Consider the following 18478-nt stretch of genomic DNA (forward strand, 5'->3'; position numbering starts at 1 on the left):
ATAGGTCTAGACATAGAAGGAAAAGAGTGTGTTCAGGGTCAGGGTAACCTACCAGGAACTACATGAGCTGGATATTGTAGAGCACTACAGGGTGAACAGGGACATACTACAAGAACTCACTTAGCTCTGCTGACCTCAACTCAGACCCAGAGCCAACAGAGGGGAACCCATACCAGTGGAAACAAAGGTATGTGTAGCTCTTAGGATACTAGCTATGGGTACATTCCAAAGACCAACTGGGGCCATAATGAAGGTCTCACGGGCATCAGCATTCAGGGTACTCCACCAGTTCCTGGATGTCATGCTAGCACATGCCAGAGAGCACATTTATTTCCCCCTCACTCCTGAGGCTAGGACCAGCAGTATGTGACTCTTCTACCATGTAGCACACTACCCTAAGGTACTGTGTGCCATAGACTACACTCATGTACACATCAAGGCAAGACTTGGTGAAGAGGGTAGAATCTACGTCAACCACAAAGGGTACCGCTCCATCAACTGCCATGTCATGTGCAATTCCCAGGGCATTATCATGAATGTGTGTGGTGGCAGCCCTGGCAGTTATCACAACTCCCATATCTGGCAAGCAACACAGCTGTACCAGATGTTTGCTAGGGAGGACATCCCACACAGTCATTTACTTGGGGATGCAGGCTATGCACTGGAACTCTGGATGATGACACCCATCAGAAATGCACACACACCCACCAAAGAATGCCATAATGAGTTACAAGCACAAACCAGGAACATCATGCAGCATGTGTTTGGGCTGTTGAAGTCATGGTTCTGGTGCCTCACTATTATCTGGTCTAGCCACATGTGCAAAGATGTTCACAGGATGTGCCATGCTACACATAATGATCCTGTGGAAACAGCTGCAGCAGGATCAGCAAAGGGAAGGGATAAACAGCCACTCACCAGTGCTTAGGTCACCACAGCTGCATCCACAGGAGGACTTGGAGTAGAAACCCCCTGAGGCTGTCTCTATAGGCAGATGTAGGAATGCCCAATATGCCCTGGACTTGGCCAAGAGACAATGCATAGCACATGCACTGACATCCTAGGGGCCTAGATATTGACACCTTACTCTGACTCACATACATATTAGCAAAAATGATGCCAGTAAGCCCACACAACCTGTACCTCACCATGTATTGGCTGAGGACTGCATGCATCAGACAAAGTCAGCCCAAACTACAGGTCTTTCAACTGTTGCATTCGCAAGGTAAGTCACTCTCCTGTACACCACTTGTAAGGGTTGCAACAATATGGTAGCATATGTATAGACCTGTCGCATGTATGCAAGGGAATATAGTGGGCACTATATATATAGTGTGCTACTGAGCTACTTGCAGAGTTCTAGTGGACTACTAGGCTACTTGTACAGATTTAACAGCCACTTGGGACAACAGGTACTCTGTTCACTAGTATGTACCTCATAATATCCACTAGGCCACATGGCTGGAAACTCCATTACATTATTCCAGGGAGATGCCAAACAGTGCGGTCACAGGACAGTCGCATCACTGTCTATGCCAGCAGAGCATAGGCTGGTCATCCCCCACCCCAAACACATCAGTGTTCCCATACAACTGCTGTAACAGTAAGTCTGCAATGATATACCAGAAGACCATACAATTCCACTATCTTGCTGACAGTGTGAGGATTGAAACCTCTCTGTCTATTGGCTACTATGGCTCACTGGGCCAGGGACAGTACCATGTGTGATGGTGCTGATGGCTCAAATCTGGCAGTATCCAACATCTTTTGTATGTGAGGTACTCATACGGTGGTAGTCCCACAGACTGTCATAACCCCTCAATCTGTTACTGCAAGAAAGCTAGACAAAGCCAGAGTGAATGAGGGAACAAAGGGCCACACCTACAGACAGAGATTATACACACTCTGAGCCCCCTAGCAGGTGGCTAGTATAACAGCAGGCTACAACATGTCAGATTAGCTGCAGGCTGTAAAAGCCTTCACTTAACTCATTACAGCCGAGTGACATCTGCAGACATTTCTGCAGTTACCTCTTACTGCGCCTCTAGGCTTCATATATTGCCTGTTCATATTTGCATTGATAATTCCAAAACCATGCTTCATACAAGGTATCAGAATATTTTATCTTGAAGCATACATGATGGCAAACACAACTATAGTGATATATGACCTCTGTCAATTATTATTTGGTATAAGTGTAAGGTGATAACTTCATTTTTTAAAGACTGAAGCCACTCCCACTATGAGTTAAAGGTACACATTTAAAAGAGCTCTACTGGAGAGAATGAGTTAAATGTGTCAGTAGGTACAACATTTCAGTGACCGATGTTTACAGTATAGCACAAGAAAACCACAAATGTATGAGGAACAGTGCAGACATATGGGACGAAATGCTGGACATTCTGCAAAAATGTGTACAGGGAGAGGTATGCAGACTGTCAGCCTGTGTGTGATGTTTCACCGTGTAGTACCCCAGTCACATCATACCTCTCAATCTGTTAGATCAGGAAATCTAACCAAATAAAATGAATAAAAGTGGGACCAAGTCCCACAAATTGAGACAGGTTTTAAATATTTACTCCTATAAATGTATAATATCGATAGATTAACAGGTCCTGCATTAGCATGACTCTCCTGATGTGCATGGACTCTGAAACTCAAATGTCTGTCATTATTAATTTACTTCAGTCTTAACTGATTTGCCACTTATTTGCCAGAAAACCTCAATGTTATGTGAAGCGGGACAAAAATATGAGGCAAAAGTCTGGACAGTCTGTGAAACTCTGTACAGTTCTGACATATCATTCCCATATTAAGCTCAGCAAACAGCCGGAGAATGCCTTGGACAATATCAGTGAACTTCAGTACTGTGGTAACAGGTGCAGCAGCCAATGGCCTGCAGCACGTGATAATCCTGGACTAGAGTACAGGTAACTCGGCCTGTAATCACCTTGTAAGTACTGGCAATTACACTGGGCATATTTCTACCCTAAGCTAACTTGAGTCCAAGTCTGTTGTCTCGATTGCCCAAAGACCTGCTATGTGGAAATTTATCTGTACATGCATACAGATACATATACATATATGTTTCTCCCTATTCCGTCACGCTTGATTAGTGTCTCTATCAGTATATGGCACATATATATGTGATACCAAGCTGTATATATAGCTAAATAAAGTATAATGATACATAGACTCTACATGTATGTCTACATAACACATTTAAATTACTTACACACAACTACATTTAACGAGACACCCCTGTTATACACATTTATATAGATATGGGTGGGGATGTACAAATGTCTTCACATACCCCAGAATGCTGGGGTTATCTGCACATACACATCACAACTGCTGTCCAATGGTACCAGACCAAGGCCACAATAGTACATAATCCACTCACTCACAGACCCCTGTGCCTGCAGACTGTCACCCTGTAGACAGACATAGGTACACAGGTGGTATAATGTACAATGTGTGCAATGCATGCCTTGGACAGACCATATTGCCCCTGGCCACATGCCCACCTATCAAAATGCAAACAGCCACATATGGCCAAACTGGTAAGTGTACACTCATAGCAGGAATATTACCAAGTATCCCTCCCCTAGGCTACTAGACCCAATAACAGTACCAAGCAGTATCACTCTGCAGGTTATGCATGCTGTCTAACACAAGGCCACTTTGCATATTCCACATTACTTTGCCTGCATTAACAAACAGACATAATCTGTGGTGCATGCTATAGGTACTGTGAACTGTAGTGTGTAATAATAGATAGGTAGGAGTTCTAATCTCACATTATCCAACAGTGTGTGTGTGTGTGTGTGTGTGTGTGTGTGTGTGTGTGTGTGTGTGTGTGTGTGTGTGTGTATGTGTGTGTGTTTGTATCAATATATCTCCTCACAGCACTATGGGAATGCCCATATGGGCTGTCTCCATACAATGGTGTGTATTTTATGGCCTTGTGACTGGCTGCTGCCCTCCAGATTCTCTCCTCTACAAGGCCCATAGATGTTATCCACCTTAAGAGTGCTGACTGACAATCTAACAACAGATAAACTTCATTCCACATGTGATAAGTGCTGCAAGCTATAGTGTGTACGACTGGATAGGTAGGAGTTCTAATCTCACATCATCCAACTGTGTTTGTGTGTGTGTGTGTGTGTGCGTGTGTGTGTGCATGTGTGCGTATGTGTGTGTGTGTGTGTGTGTGTGTGTGTTTGTGTGTGTGTAAATATATCCCCCTGCAGCAATTCAGACAAGCCCATATGGACTATCTCTGTGCAATGGTTATGCATTTTATGCCCAGTGACTAGCTGATGGCCCAAACACTGACCTCCTTTACAAGGCCTGCTGATGTTATCCACCTTAAGAGCACTGGCTGACAGTGTAATACTAGATCAGCAACATGGCACATGTGATAAATACTGCCAGCTGTAGTGTGGACTACTAGTTAGGCAGGGGTTCTAATATCAAAGCATTCAATTTGTGTGCATGTGTGTGTAAATATGTCCCCTTGCCACACTAGAGACATGCCCATGTGGCCTACCCCTGTACATTGGTTATGCATTTTATGGCCCTGTGACTAGCTGCTTGCCCTAAATTGCCACCTCTACATAAGCATAATTGATGTCTGCCACCATCTATAGTTGTGCATGCAGAATACCCTGGTGACGTGCATCAGGGGTCATGGACTGTGTCAATTTATGACCCTGTGACTAGTGGCTGGCCCTAAATTGCCCCTTTTACATAAGCATACTTGATGTCAGCCACCATCTAGAGTTGTATGTGCAGAATACCAGGTTACATGTATCAAGGGTCATACAGCATGTCACAGAGTATGATAGCATAATGACATTGATTGTCCCCATTGCCCCTGACACACTGTTCTACACATATGCACCTAGGAAGCTATGGATGTACACTGGCATACCTTGCTGATGTCATATCTCTGCTGTGCTGTCCTGCCATCCTGTGCCACTGCATTGCCTCCGTGTGTCCATAGCTGAAATGCTCAGACTCCTGGGACAAAAACATACACATATCCATGACACACCTGTCATTCTCTAACACTACCACCAGTGCACCAACAGGCAACAAAGATACACAACATTTGATGCGTAGTCATAACACATGGCAGCATCCAATACCTGTCTTAGCCTTCAACAACTGCCATGGCATAACACTACTGCACTACACAAACACATGTAAAGTTATATAGTCACCTTGCGCATCAGACACATATATGCAGGTCCCCACATTGATGGCATGGATGGCAGAGATGGGGCACAGGTATCTTCACATGCACAGGATATGGTGTGGGGTGCCAGAGGCCTAGGCTGTGCCAAATAGTTGACCGCATCTGTGTGAGTCAGTAAGGGGTGCTGGTTAGATGGGCCATGAAGAGATGTTGTGTGTGTCTGTTGGTTTTCTGCATGTGACAGTGGTGTTCGAGTATGTGCATGTACACCGTCAAGCCCAGTGCTAGCCAAACATATGTATATGGTGGATAGCTGTGGAATGTACATGGCAGAGTGGAAAGTTCACCATCTCTGGCCATGAACACGGGAAATGACTTCACCAGGAGTAGCACAGCCACCACCATGCCCAAGGGCAGATACAGTGCTAGTACCTGATGGTGATTACTGTCTGCCAGGCTTATGTCCCCCATGAAACCACACAAGACCAGGTGCCCATAGCCTGCCATGTCATAGTGTGGACAGCACACTTCCCTCTGTAGCACTGGAGGTGCTGCCACTATGGGTACGTGAGTCTGCATGGCCATGTGGACTCTCAGCAGATGGTGTTGCTGGACTGCGTCCATGTGTCTGATGCCCAACTCCAACCAGATGTGCCAGCACAGACAACATGCACTCAAAGGCAGACCCTGTCTCAGCCCACCATCTGTCCACTACATCAGTGAAACGTTCCAGGGCATCACCAATGTGGTGGAGGCAGTCACAAATGCCAGACTGTGCTGCATCCATAACCATAAGCATCCATCTGGTGTTGCATTCAGAACATGGCTGTGCCTCCATGACAGCCCAAAACATGTGGCAAATGACCCATGATGTGACACCTTCAACAGCAGGTGGATGGGCAGCAGTCTTCCTTTGAATACCCCTGTCAATCTGCCTGTGTGGGACCTCAACAGCTCTCTGGCTATGACCAATGTCTACACTCACAGACACCATACTTCACACAGTGTCCTGTAATATGTTGCCACCCTCTGACTGTCCAATATCTGTGGCCTCTGGTGGCTGAGTATGTGTGGGCATACTGACTGTGTGTGTGGGGACAATGGAGGCAGAAGAGGGATGTCAACCTCGGAGACAGATTCAGCCACCGACAGCCCCACCTGTGCCTCACTATGGTCACCATCATCATCAGAGTCCAATGAGATGCTGACATCAGAGATGGACAGACTCCAAACCCTCTGTGCACCTGTGAGAAGCAAGACAAAAGCAATACATTACCACCTGCACTATTATGTATGGTAATGCTGGCTGTGAAATTTGAACTGAGTAGCAACAGCGAGCGCTGAACGGAGCTGTGCACATTATACAATTTAAGTTCTGCAGTGCAGAGTAGTGTAGTGCATTAGAGGTTGAGAGGGACAGGACAGACAGTAAGACAACACCGTCCACCACCACCACACTATGTCCGCAGGATCAGGATGAGGAAGTTTGCATTCTCCGGTGGCTGAACCTCAAGGTCAGTAAAAAAAAAAAAAACTGTAAGACCATTTAAGCCAACTACCTGTCCCTCCATAGGGCATTTAAAATAGCAAATGCCTTGATACTTTGTAGAAAGGTAGCTAAACAAACACATTCCATGCATGGTAATTAAAGTTTGTAGTGCTACATAACACTGCTGCATGCTTGCATTACTACGAAAACACGAGATGTATCATATGCTAGCCTGTATGCACATCAAAAAATACTTATACTGGTCAGCTTGGTCAGCTTGGTTTTACAGCTTACATTAACCTACAGAAACACTGAATTTGCTAAACAACAAAAGGCGCTTACCCAATGGTTGGCTGACTATCGTACAGAAGTGGTATCATAAAGCCATGCACTAAAACAGCAGACTAACAATATATTTTAAGTGGGTACTGTTTGACAAAACTGTCATGTGGACATCCAAATGCTGTTTTATTGAAATCTCAAATGCAGGTGAATTTTTTTGTTGTAGTTGTGGAACTGCAGAGTTTGATACTTTGCTAGCTAACTTTAGCTTCCGGAGTCTGCCGTTCTTAACTGTAGTACCACACATTCCAAGTTCTAGCAATGCGCATCTTTCTACTTTGTCTCCTTTCCAAGTGGACTGAGAAAGCAGAAAAGAATAGAACAGATGTAAGTTGTAAATCATAATTGTGAATACTTCTCAAGGGTACTTCATTATAAGGAATGCTCCTCGTTTTGAGTCTAAAAGATCTACATTCCTCACGGTTCCACATTGAAAAGGGTTAACATTTCTTAACTGCTGCAGAACAGCATGATAACTGTATATGAAACACTTGTAACATGATGTAATCTGGTAGAAGCAAGTAATATTTTGTGGTGCAGAGAGTAATTGTTGGTATTACAGGTAAAACATACTGTTTTCAAAGCTTGAGGGTGCAAACTGGCATGCTGTCAGGTTTTGTTAAGAAACAGCAAACTATGGATAGCCAAACATGTGACAAACCTAACTTGCATTTAAAAAATGACTATCAGATGTTAACCATATATTAGCCACTATTGTAGTGACCTGGCTATGGCTACATTTTTTTATAATATATGTATGGTTGGTATTGCCCGTTCCCCACATATACACATGTCCATTCAAAAAGAAAAAATAAACATAAAAAAGCAGAGATGGTTCCTTCTAGAAACAAAAGGGAACCTACTTCCATGCTTCAGTCTTGCTTTTCCTAGCAGCCTGGCATATGAACGGTTTAGGTTGTTAAATTGCTGTACAGTTATAGTCAAGGCTCTGTAATACATTTAATGCTGTACGTATGCTTTGCTGATCAGTTTCAGGTTATGAAGAAGACTTGTCCTGTGTTATAAAGGGGTTTTGGATAAAATTTAGTGGTAGATGATAAGACAAAAGTGCAAACCTATAATGGTACTAGCTGTACATGATACTGCATGATTCTGAAGAAAATAATGTATTTGTGATGAATGATCAATGATCACTTTAAATTACAACAAAATAATTTACAGCGCAGAATTTGTCTAAAGTGTGTGTGTGTGTGTGTGTGTGTGTGTGTGTGTGTGTGTGTGTGTGTGTGTGTGTGTGTGTGTGTGTGTGTGCGTCTGTGCATGTGTGCGTGTGTGTTAATAAAGTCCTCAACAAAGTTATTCCTTCCATAACTTAATATATTTATTTCCAGGAACTGGTAAAAAGCTGTTACTGGGTGCTAACACTTTCCATGTTTTTGATATTTCTGATGGATTTTGGTCAGTTCCCGTAAGTATTTGCAGTGCAAATCTTCTTTTAAGTTTGAGAAGGCAATAGTATACAAGGATGATACTCTGTCACTGATTTCATGCATTATCTACTTTATTCCATCAAATATTGGATAAATAGGTTTATAGGTGAATAACAGGCTAACTGCTCTGAAGGGCCATTTTAAACCTAGCCAACAACCTGAGATCAAAACCAAACCCCGTATCTTGTGCTTATGAAGTTAAAACCTTAACCATTATGCCAAACTCACCTCATATATATTGAAGCAAGTTATGTATCCAGAGAATATAGTCTAGTATATGAATGATACTTTAAGGCAAATAGTTGAGCAACATGGTGAGTGTTAGAGTTAGTGTCCTGCTGTAAACCCATAAAAAATGTTTCTTTTAACTTACTTGCGCTTGTCAGTTTGGATGATAACTCTTATGTATAGCAGTGAGTAAACAGCAGGACAGAGGAGATTTTCAATTTTTGTCCAGTCTTGGTGCTGCTTGCTGCTATTAAATGGAAACTGATCAAAGGTTTTGTTTTAATTAATATTAAAAGTAGATCCATATTGTATCATTGCATACCCCCCCCCCCGATTTTGCTTTTTTACACATGGCTATGCCCATTATTTTTCTAAAATAGTGTTAATCTGTGCAGTACTAGACATTACCCAAAGACAAACTTGCAATTGTAACAGTGTGACTGTAAATTATTCATGTCACATAATGTAAACCTATCACCACAGCACATTCAAATATATGTTTATAGGTAGAAGTAGTTAATTTTATTTTATAAAAGAAAATTGTATTTTAGTTTTATACAAGTTGAAAGTTTAATACAAGTTCAAAAGTTAATATAAATAAAACACTATTGTTTTCTTTATATTTTGTTTAATATTTTGTCTTTTCTTCAATTTACATTGGAATGTTAGTATCCCACAATTCCATTGGACTGGGTGGGGTTACATAATTATGTATACACATTTTATGTTAATCAGTGTACAGATTTGTACCTATTTTTCGTGGGCTTTTGTCCAGATTTTTGATGTTTCCAGGTTGAGAGGTATGCAGCTCTTAACTTTCACAGGGTATATATGATTCATAAAACAACAGTATCACACTTACCAGGTACAGGACCATGGACTCCGGCCACACCTGATGGACCTATGAAAAGGTGAGGGAGAGGTATTGTCAGCAACACCAAATGTTGCAGTGTTACAATGTGATATGTGCATATATCCACATGTACAGTGCTAATGTGATACTGGCTATATTGCTGACATTCTGAGTATGTGTGCACAGCTGTGCGTAAATGTCAAGCCCCTAACACCAATGCAGATAAACCTGACACCTATGTACTAGTATGTAGAGCTGGCCACAATGACTGATACAGTATTATACTGGTGAACACAGTAAGCTTACCTGGACACTCCTGTGATGTGGACGCTGTGGCACCCACCTCCAGCATGTATGGTGTGATGGATGCCTGGGAGCTGTTGGCTGATCTTAGGTTAGCCAAGAAGTCCTCTGTGCCCAAGAGTAGTTTTGTTGCAGGTCCTCCACCAGTGGCAGCAGCTGCCCTTTGACATGCAGCATTGACCATGCCTGTGGCCTGGTGTTGGACCTGCTAGTAGTTCCTGTCCTATTGGCCAATCAGATTAACAGCCCTCATAATGTCTCCCCACAAGGCTGCCCACTGTTCATGATTGTGTCAACCCCTGGAAACCAGGATGTGATGGTGGAATTGAGAGCATCCAGTATAACATCATTCTATGCAGATGAAAATGGTGGATGTCTCCATCAGTACATCAGTCATGCAAGACAAGTGAGGAACACATTACAGGACCAGATACATGGATGCCCACTATGTACAGACCCTACACACACATAATGGCCTGCACTATCCATGGCTCCCTCACACATCATACACCACAGTCTGGCAACTCACTATATGTGTGGCTATCACTAAGATAGTAGGAATACTGGATAGTGTCCCTGTGTACTGTGACAGAATCTGCTGTATGTCACTACACCCATCACTGCAGTCCAGTGTGGTGTGTCCCACATGGGCAAATTCCCACTAATGTGTCATACAGCCACTGTCAGACAAATAGCAGTGTGCTATTACAACTATAGGGGGGCAGTCCAGCAAGACCAGTGTGCCATAATGACAGACAGCAATACAAACCTGCTGTAGTAAATGTTCCCTATAGGCATCATACCTCTCAGCTATACAGATGTTTGCAGAATGTCAATATGTTTGTCTCATAGATGTGATCCTTTTTACACAAACTTGTGAATGTCTGACAAATGGTTGTCCAGTCATTGATGGTTGCTGTCAGAATATTGAAACAGAATGTGACTGTCACATGTCAGACCCCCTCAGACAAACTTATGCTACAGTAATATCTGTTAGTCTATTCACATTATTACTTTGTACGGCCAATATGTATACTCTGTCACTGAGTTTGGGCCTTTGTCCCCCAAATAATTCTTACTGTAGGAGGCTGAGAGGTATGTTAGGCATAGCTCACAACCAAACAAAGACAATTGTCCATGACACAGGGACTTAGCCAGAGGAAATCAGGGACATTCAGGGACACTTGTACAATGTTAGAACTATTTATGTGTGACATTGACAGACTGCGAGGGGGTGAATTACAGCACATCATTTGATGTTACAGGAGTGTACACCCTTACTTAATGTCACTATGTCTTACGTGTAATCCACCATCTTTATAACAGCTGACCATTATAGGAGGGATTGACAGGAACAGCAGAGATGTGATTCAAAGCAGGGACAGTTGAGAGGCATGCCTGTAGGTGATGGACAGCACAGTATCCCTCATATGTCAATATCACAGAGCTAATAAAAGCTGACCTTTGTAATCCCTTTTCCCCATACCTCCAAACTCCCATCTGCATCCTGTTTAATGTGGAAATCTAGTACATACCTGGCAGAGAGATGTATTCCTTTTTTTGAAGCATTCATCTGCAAATGCTTTGCACATGCACTGTATGAGTAAAGCCAGAAACAGACCTGTTCCCCATAAACAGTTGCTTGCCTTTGGTAGGTAATGCTCATTAACAGGTTATTGCCTCTGCACTAATCTGTGTCTCAGAATTGCTAATTGTGTCCTAAACAGCTGAATTGCACTATCATTAACCAATGACATGACACCACAGTGCAATATAGAAGGCCTTCATGTAGGTCTTTGCCCCTTTCTTAGTTTTTGAGATAGCCATTATTGAGGTGTGGAGACTGCAGCATCACAGAGGGTAAGCACAAATAATTTCCACTTTAGAGATGTATGAAGTATGTGCACAGTTTTGCCTTATATGTTTTGGTGAGTGTCCCATGACATTGTGGTCATCTGGCAGTTCACTGTCAAACAATGTGGGTTGAGGTCAGTAAGGGGAGAGAGACATGTGAGTGTCACACTTCATACCCATCAGAATATGCATGCTAATCTGGTAGCTGCTATTCTATCTTACTATCTTTGTAGAGGCAAACTGTGAAACATGTCCTTATCTCTGGGCCGTTGCCCCCCCTTTATATATGGATGTGTACAGATCACCTGTTATAGGGGGTTAGGAGGTATGGTTGGTCTGTAACAAGTACCTTAACATATATCTGTGTATGCTCCAGACACATGGGGGGAGTGTAAACACTTTGGAAGTCAGCAAGCTGTATGTGTAGCTATGGCAGCAGTGGCAGCCCTGTCATTACAGCAGAGCCAGGGTGAGGGTACCCTTTACAGTCAAATCGAGGCATGCGCTTAAGATACATTTGTTATGCAACAGTGCAGATAGCAGAGTAGCAGGCAACATATAGGTAGGCTGTATGAATATGTGCAGTGCGTCCCTACCTGCAGGCCTTTGACTTGCAAAACTGGATAGTAGATAATTCAGTAGCAGTAACCTATGTGGAATAAGACTGCATGACTCAGTCATTACCTGCTGTCTTCACAACAATGTAATTGAAGTGCAACACACTGGATTTGTACCCAAGACTGTGTGTGGCAAAATCTACTGTATGCAAGGCATTTAACAGACTGAGCTACTGAGTCAGTGCTGGAGCAGGTGTATTTGCCAGATATATGTGCAGACATACAGCTGTGACACACATTGCCTGCATCCATCAGTATGTGCATGGATTTCACAGGCAATTTTTCTGCAGCAGAGTCCCAGCTGAACATTTGTACTGTGCCACTGATGCCTTAGCAGGTGTGTTTAAAGATATTGCAGATAAAAAGGAACATTTACCTGCTATCCCAGGTGTCTCATACTGGCATTAATATTTATTTGGCTGTCTCCTGGTGTATTTTTGCATCAGACTCCCAGGTACAATCCCATTTTCCCATTAGGTTCTATTTCAGTCAGTTAGTGGCAATCAGTATGTTTTGCTGAAAATACCTGCTCTAATTAAGGCCTGTGTGGCATAGTGGGTTAGTGCAGTAGGCTGTAGTTAACAGGAACATGGGTTTGAAACATGGCAGAGGTGATTATTTTGTACATGTGCCTAATACTGTGAGAAACACATAAGATTCAATAAGGCACATTAAAGCTCATTTAAGTGGGGTTGCTCAGTGCTGCTTGTGGCAGTGCTTTGTTTAGCATCATGCGAACCTTTGCTAAAAAACTAAAAAGAAAAGAAAAAGGGGGTGGTAGGACAGTGGTGAAATAGGGGCAAGCAGGGGGAAAACATAGTGAAAGGCAGGTAGGGATGTGCAGGATGGGTGTAGGAAAGAACCATAGCTTTCCATTTCTTGTATAGAAACAGCTATGCATTTCAACTAATTTTCTGGATGAATTTGGACTCACAAACACTAGAGAGAGGGTTGAGGACATGATAAACGTGTTGACAAGCCAATTGGACCAAATTAATTGTGTCCAGTGGACATGTGTGTGAAATGGAGAGCTGTCTATGTGGTGACTTTTTTTTGTGGGACAGGTCCCAAATTTTTTATTTATTTTTATTTTTTTTTTTATAAGGACAGAGTGGAATGTTGGGGAAGGGATATAGGTACATGGGGGAGATAACTGGTTAGGGGAAGATGCAATTGCAGACAGACAAGACAGACAAGACAGCAGACAGGGGGTGTGTGTGACATATGAGAGGGGTAAACACCTTGGATGGGGAGTCTGTTGTGGAATCTGAGATGCATGTTGCCTCCAAACAGCAGCAATGTGGCTGACATCCCCACCCATGGGCAGTCGACACTGCTCCTTCACTGCCCCAAAGGTGGCTGTGCTGGAGACTGGGCACCAGGGCCAGCCAGCCCCACCAGGTTGTCCAGTCTACCCTCAATCCAGCACAGCTGACATTCATAGCTCCTATGAACAATCCTGCACACCATGGCTAGTAGTTGATCCTGGGTGACTACCGCCCCTCCACTACTACTCCTGGGGGGGACAGGCCCCATCCCCTGAGATAGCTGTACCTGGAGGTGGTGAAGAGCCAGTGGAGAGGATGCCAACAGCTTGGGTCCCAGATGTGCTAGGACCCAGTGCCATGGGCGGCTGAGGTAGAGTAGGTGGATCAGCAGGAACTGGCCTACCCTGACGTGCTGTGGTTATGTAGGTAAAGCAATACATATGGGATAGTTATGAACAAAACCATTGTTAATAACAACAGCATGCCAGAACATTGGCAATAACCCCATTACATTTCAATGCATATTATGAGAAACACAACAATAAATAACAGAACAGTCATTATATTAACAGCACAACTGTAACATTTACGGCATAAGGCCAACAGAATAGGTAACTCAAAAGATATGTTAATATGTAACCATTTTAATACATAAAAATAATAAAACACATTCTCCAAAATAAAGTTTTTGGAATAACATATGTTAATAGTAAACCATAACCAATGAATAGCAATAATAAATATATGAAGATAAGGGTTGGGGTGAGAGAGAAATACAGTCCATTAATAGCATTATAGGCTATATAGTTGACAACAGTACTGCTATCTACTCTATAGGTCTGTCCTTTTTTATGTGTAAAAGTACCCTGTAGCTGCTGTAGCACATACATACCTCTCAAGCTCTCCACATGAGACAGTATGGGCCAAGCATTAACAACTGCAGGTACACAACTACATAGAATACTTGCACATCAGATGTACCTATATAACTACCAAGGTGTACTGTGGGCTGATGTAGTGTTACTTTGCTATTTACATAATCATGTTGATGATACATCTGGGAAAGAAAGATTACACACCAGTAATTACATTCCATGACAGCATGACACTTGAGAGACATGCATGTGTACAGTACAGAGAGTAAACAACTAACAAGCCTTGCTTGGCAGGCATAGGGATAGAGCCCAATAACAGTTACTGCAGAGGACATCTGCAGCAAATGTATTAGTTGACTGCATGACCTTTAACAACACTCCAGGCATGCAGTCACACCAAAGTTTACACATTTTATTTCTTTTATTTTATTATTATTATTATACTTATTTCGGGTTCATATTAGAAGAACGAAAACCCTAAACCCCAAACACTCACATGACCAAAAATGCCTGTGACCAAAGTTGCTATTGTGGGGGGCACAGCCCCCAACACCCCCCGCTAACTATATATTCTAACTCCGAGGTCAGACTACAGCAAGGAAAGGGTAAATATCCCACTCCTCACTGTAACACGACCCCGCAATCCCACTTTCGATTTCCAGCATTTTCACTCATATGAGCGTTCGCGGTTTAGAGGTTTTGTTATTCTAATATGAACCACTTATTTCCTTTATTTTATACTGTATTTTCACATTCCTGGCAATTATTATAACAATCTGTGACATCTAAACACACAATAATTTACTCATAATATGGGCTACTTCACCCATTTACCTGTATTTCCTGTGGAGAGAATATCTGTAAATATTATGTGACTAATACTCTAATATTTAGATCTACATAGCACTGGTCTGTGTGTGGAAAAATATAGTTCATGCAGAGCATTTAGCAAACTGAGCTACTGAGTCACAGCTGATTACTGACTCACTGATATTTGCCTAGAGCTCATCTGGCACCAAAATGTGACTTGGTAATAGTAGTACATTTTTATACTAGACTGCAGTGACAGTTGAACACACATGCATGACTTTCAAGAATGACAGAAATACTAGGTAAACTATACATTACTACATAGAATGCAGGTGTACATAATACATTGTTAGCGTGTTGAAATATCTGTGAAGTCAACAAACAATATCGAACTATAGGTTATTATTTGCAGTCTGCAACTAGTACACGGTTATACCTGACTGCAGCACTGTACCTCACAGCTTGAATGCGTGTAGCTGACATGCAATGGTGAAAAGAAGACAATCCTGATGTACACAATTTATCTTGGTGCTATTGCTATTAGTCCATGTGTTGTTGCAGACTAGTTGTCACAATTCATTTCTTACAAAACATCTCTGAACATACACTTATTGCACAACAGACTTTATTAGATATACCTTCATGCAGGTACTGATATTATTTTGTGTCTTCATTGCAGAACAGTTGTCATAATTCATTTTTTGCAAAACAGCCCTACTTCCACAGTCCTCAATCATTGCACAACAGTCTTTATTAGAGATACCTTCAATCAGTTACTGATATAGTTTCAAGTTTATTGTACAACAGTTGTCATTATGCAGGTGTTGCAATACAGCTGTAATTCCACAGTTATTGCACTACAAACTTTATTGCATATACTTAATAATGGTTAATGGTTTAGTCTTCACTGCTTATGGCACTACAGTTGGCAGTATACACTTCTTGCAGTACAGCTGTAAATCCACATTCATTGCAATACAATGTTTACTGTATATACCTAATCACAGTTAATGCTTTACTCTTTCTTGATTATTCCCCAATAGAACCAAGACACTCTCCTCCAAAATAAGAAAGTCAATCTGGTGGTCCCTTGCCATAAACAAACTTTACAACAAACGGAAGAAACTGTTGCACAAAAGAGGAAAATCGCAGGATGCAAAACAATCCCTTACCAGCCTCAATAAGAAGCTGAGATCCCTCATAAATTCCTCCAAAGCTAGTTACAAAAATAAAATTGTCAAAGATTCCAAAGACAACCACAAGGCATTCTATAGCTATGTCAAGAATCTAAATGGCAATGCTCAGATCTGCTCTGAGCTACAACAGAATGGCATTAAATATACTGATCCCAAGGATATTGCCAATATCCTGGCAGATCAATTCAGTGCAAACTTCACCCCCTTCTCACCTCCTAAAGGGCCCATCTCAATAAAGAAAGATTTCCAAATTCCAGTAATAACGGCCACACAGGTAAAAAATGCAGTCTCCAAAGCTAAGAATACAGCATCCATGGGACCAGACAACATCATAGGCTGTGTACTACATGAACTACGAAATGAACTGGCACCTCAACTAAGTGTCATGTTTAATCATAGCCTCACCTCAGGCTTTGTGCCCATTGAGTGGCACACAGCTACAGCTATCCCACTTCACAAGGGGGGGGTCCACCTTGGATCCCGGGAACTACCACCCCATCAGTCTGACAAGCCTGATCTGCAAGGCCATAGAATGTATTATCATGTAACTTATAAACAAAGACATTGGCAACCTTCAAACAATGGACGCCATGCAGTTTGGGTTCAAGAAGGGCAGATCTTGTCTCTTGAACCTGACTGACTTCTTCGAATCAGTCTCTAGAGCTGTGGACAATGGTAAGGGGGTCACACAGCCTATCTGGACCTCGCCAAGGCCTTCAACACCATCCCCCACTCTGGAATCATAGATAAACTTACTAAGCTGGGCATTAATCCCTACATCACTCGATGGGTTAGCAACTGACTTACTGACAGAACCCACACTGTAAAAGATGCCGACTCCAAATCCAGCTCCAGACAAGTGACAAGTGGATTACCTAAGGGTTCAGTCCTGGGACCGCTCTTGTTTGGCGTCTATTTCTCTGAAGTACAGGCCAACACTAAGGGACTCTGGCTAACAAAGTTCGCAGATGACTGCAAACTGGGAGCCATTATTGAATCCCCAAATTGTGTGGACATTCTACAAAAGGGCCTTACAGAAACAGATGCTTGGTGCCAGAGCCATGGGCTCTAGCTCAATGCCAAGAAATGTATAGTTATCCCCTTTGGGAAAAACATCTACCCATGAATTACCACATAGGTGGCAGTACATGAAATACCAAAAGTGTGATAAAAGACTTAGGGACACAAATGGACAGTGGTCTCACCTTCATTAACCACATCGCCACAACAGTCAGGAAATCCTTCTATGTGGCACACCTCATTACTAAGGGCTTTTCTTCCAGAAAAAAAGGAGATCATTGTCCACTGTACTCATCTCTCATTAGACCCATTATAGAATACAATGCTCCACAGAAATTCCTCACTAAAAGATTCACAGGCCTAAAGCAGATGCCCTATGCTGACCATCTAAAAAAACTCCACCTATACTCTGTCACATATCGTCTACTCAGAGGTGATCTCTGCTTAATGTGCAAAGCCATGTCAAACCCAGAGCTGTTGGACATGCTACACTTAAAGAAATCCCAATCCTTCAGAGACACATGCTCCAGAGATCTAAACCTTGTCATCATAATGAACAAAACATGATGGAGGGATAGGTTCCTGACCAATAGACTCCACAGACATTGAAATAGACTGCCCCTACATGTCAATCAGAGCGCCTCTTTGGCCCTCTTCAAAACCAACCTTGATGATTGGATGGAAGATAGGAAATTCACCCCAGGGATCATGTCAGATGCCCTGCTAGACAGGGGTTCAGAGAAGTAAATAGTGTGGGAAGAAATAGCCAGGGAATTGTTATGGCTAGGCTTGTATAGGCCCTAGGGCTGATAGCTTTGTACCAACCTATGAACCTATGAACCTAATTGACTATAAATAGCAAAATACATCTGAGCCTGGAATGTGTCTCAGTGTTGTGAGCCCTCTCCTCTGCAGCTGTTTGGAGAGAAGCAAACCATTATGCACCTGTTTAGCAGACATTCAAAA

Source organism: Protopterus annectens, chromosome 3.part0 (genome assembly GCF_019279795.1).
Source record: "Protopterus annectens isolate FY-2018-M chromosome 3.part0, PAN1.0, whole genome shotgun sequence".
Taxonomy (NCBI): Eukaryota; Metazoa; Chordata; order Ceratodontiformes; family Protopteridae; genus Protopterus; species Protopterus annectens.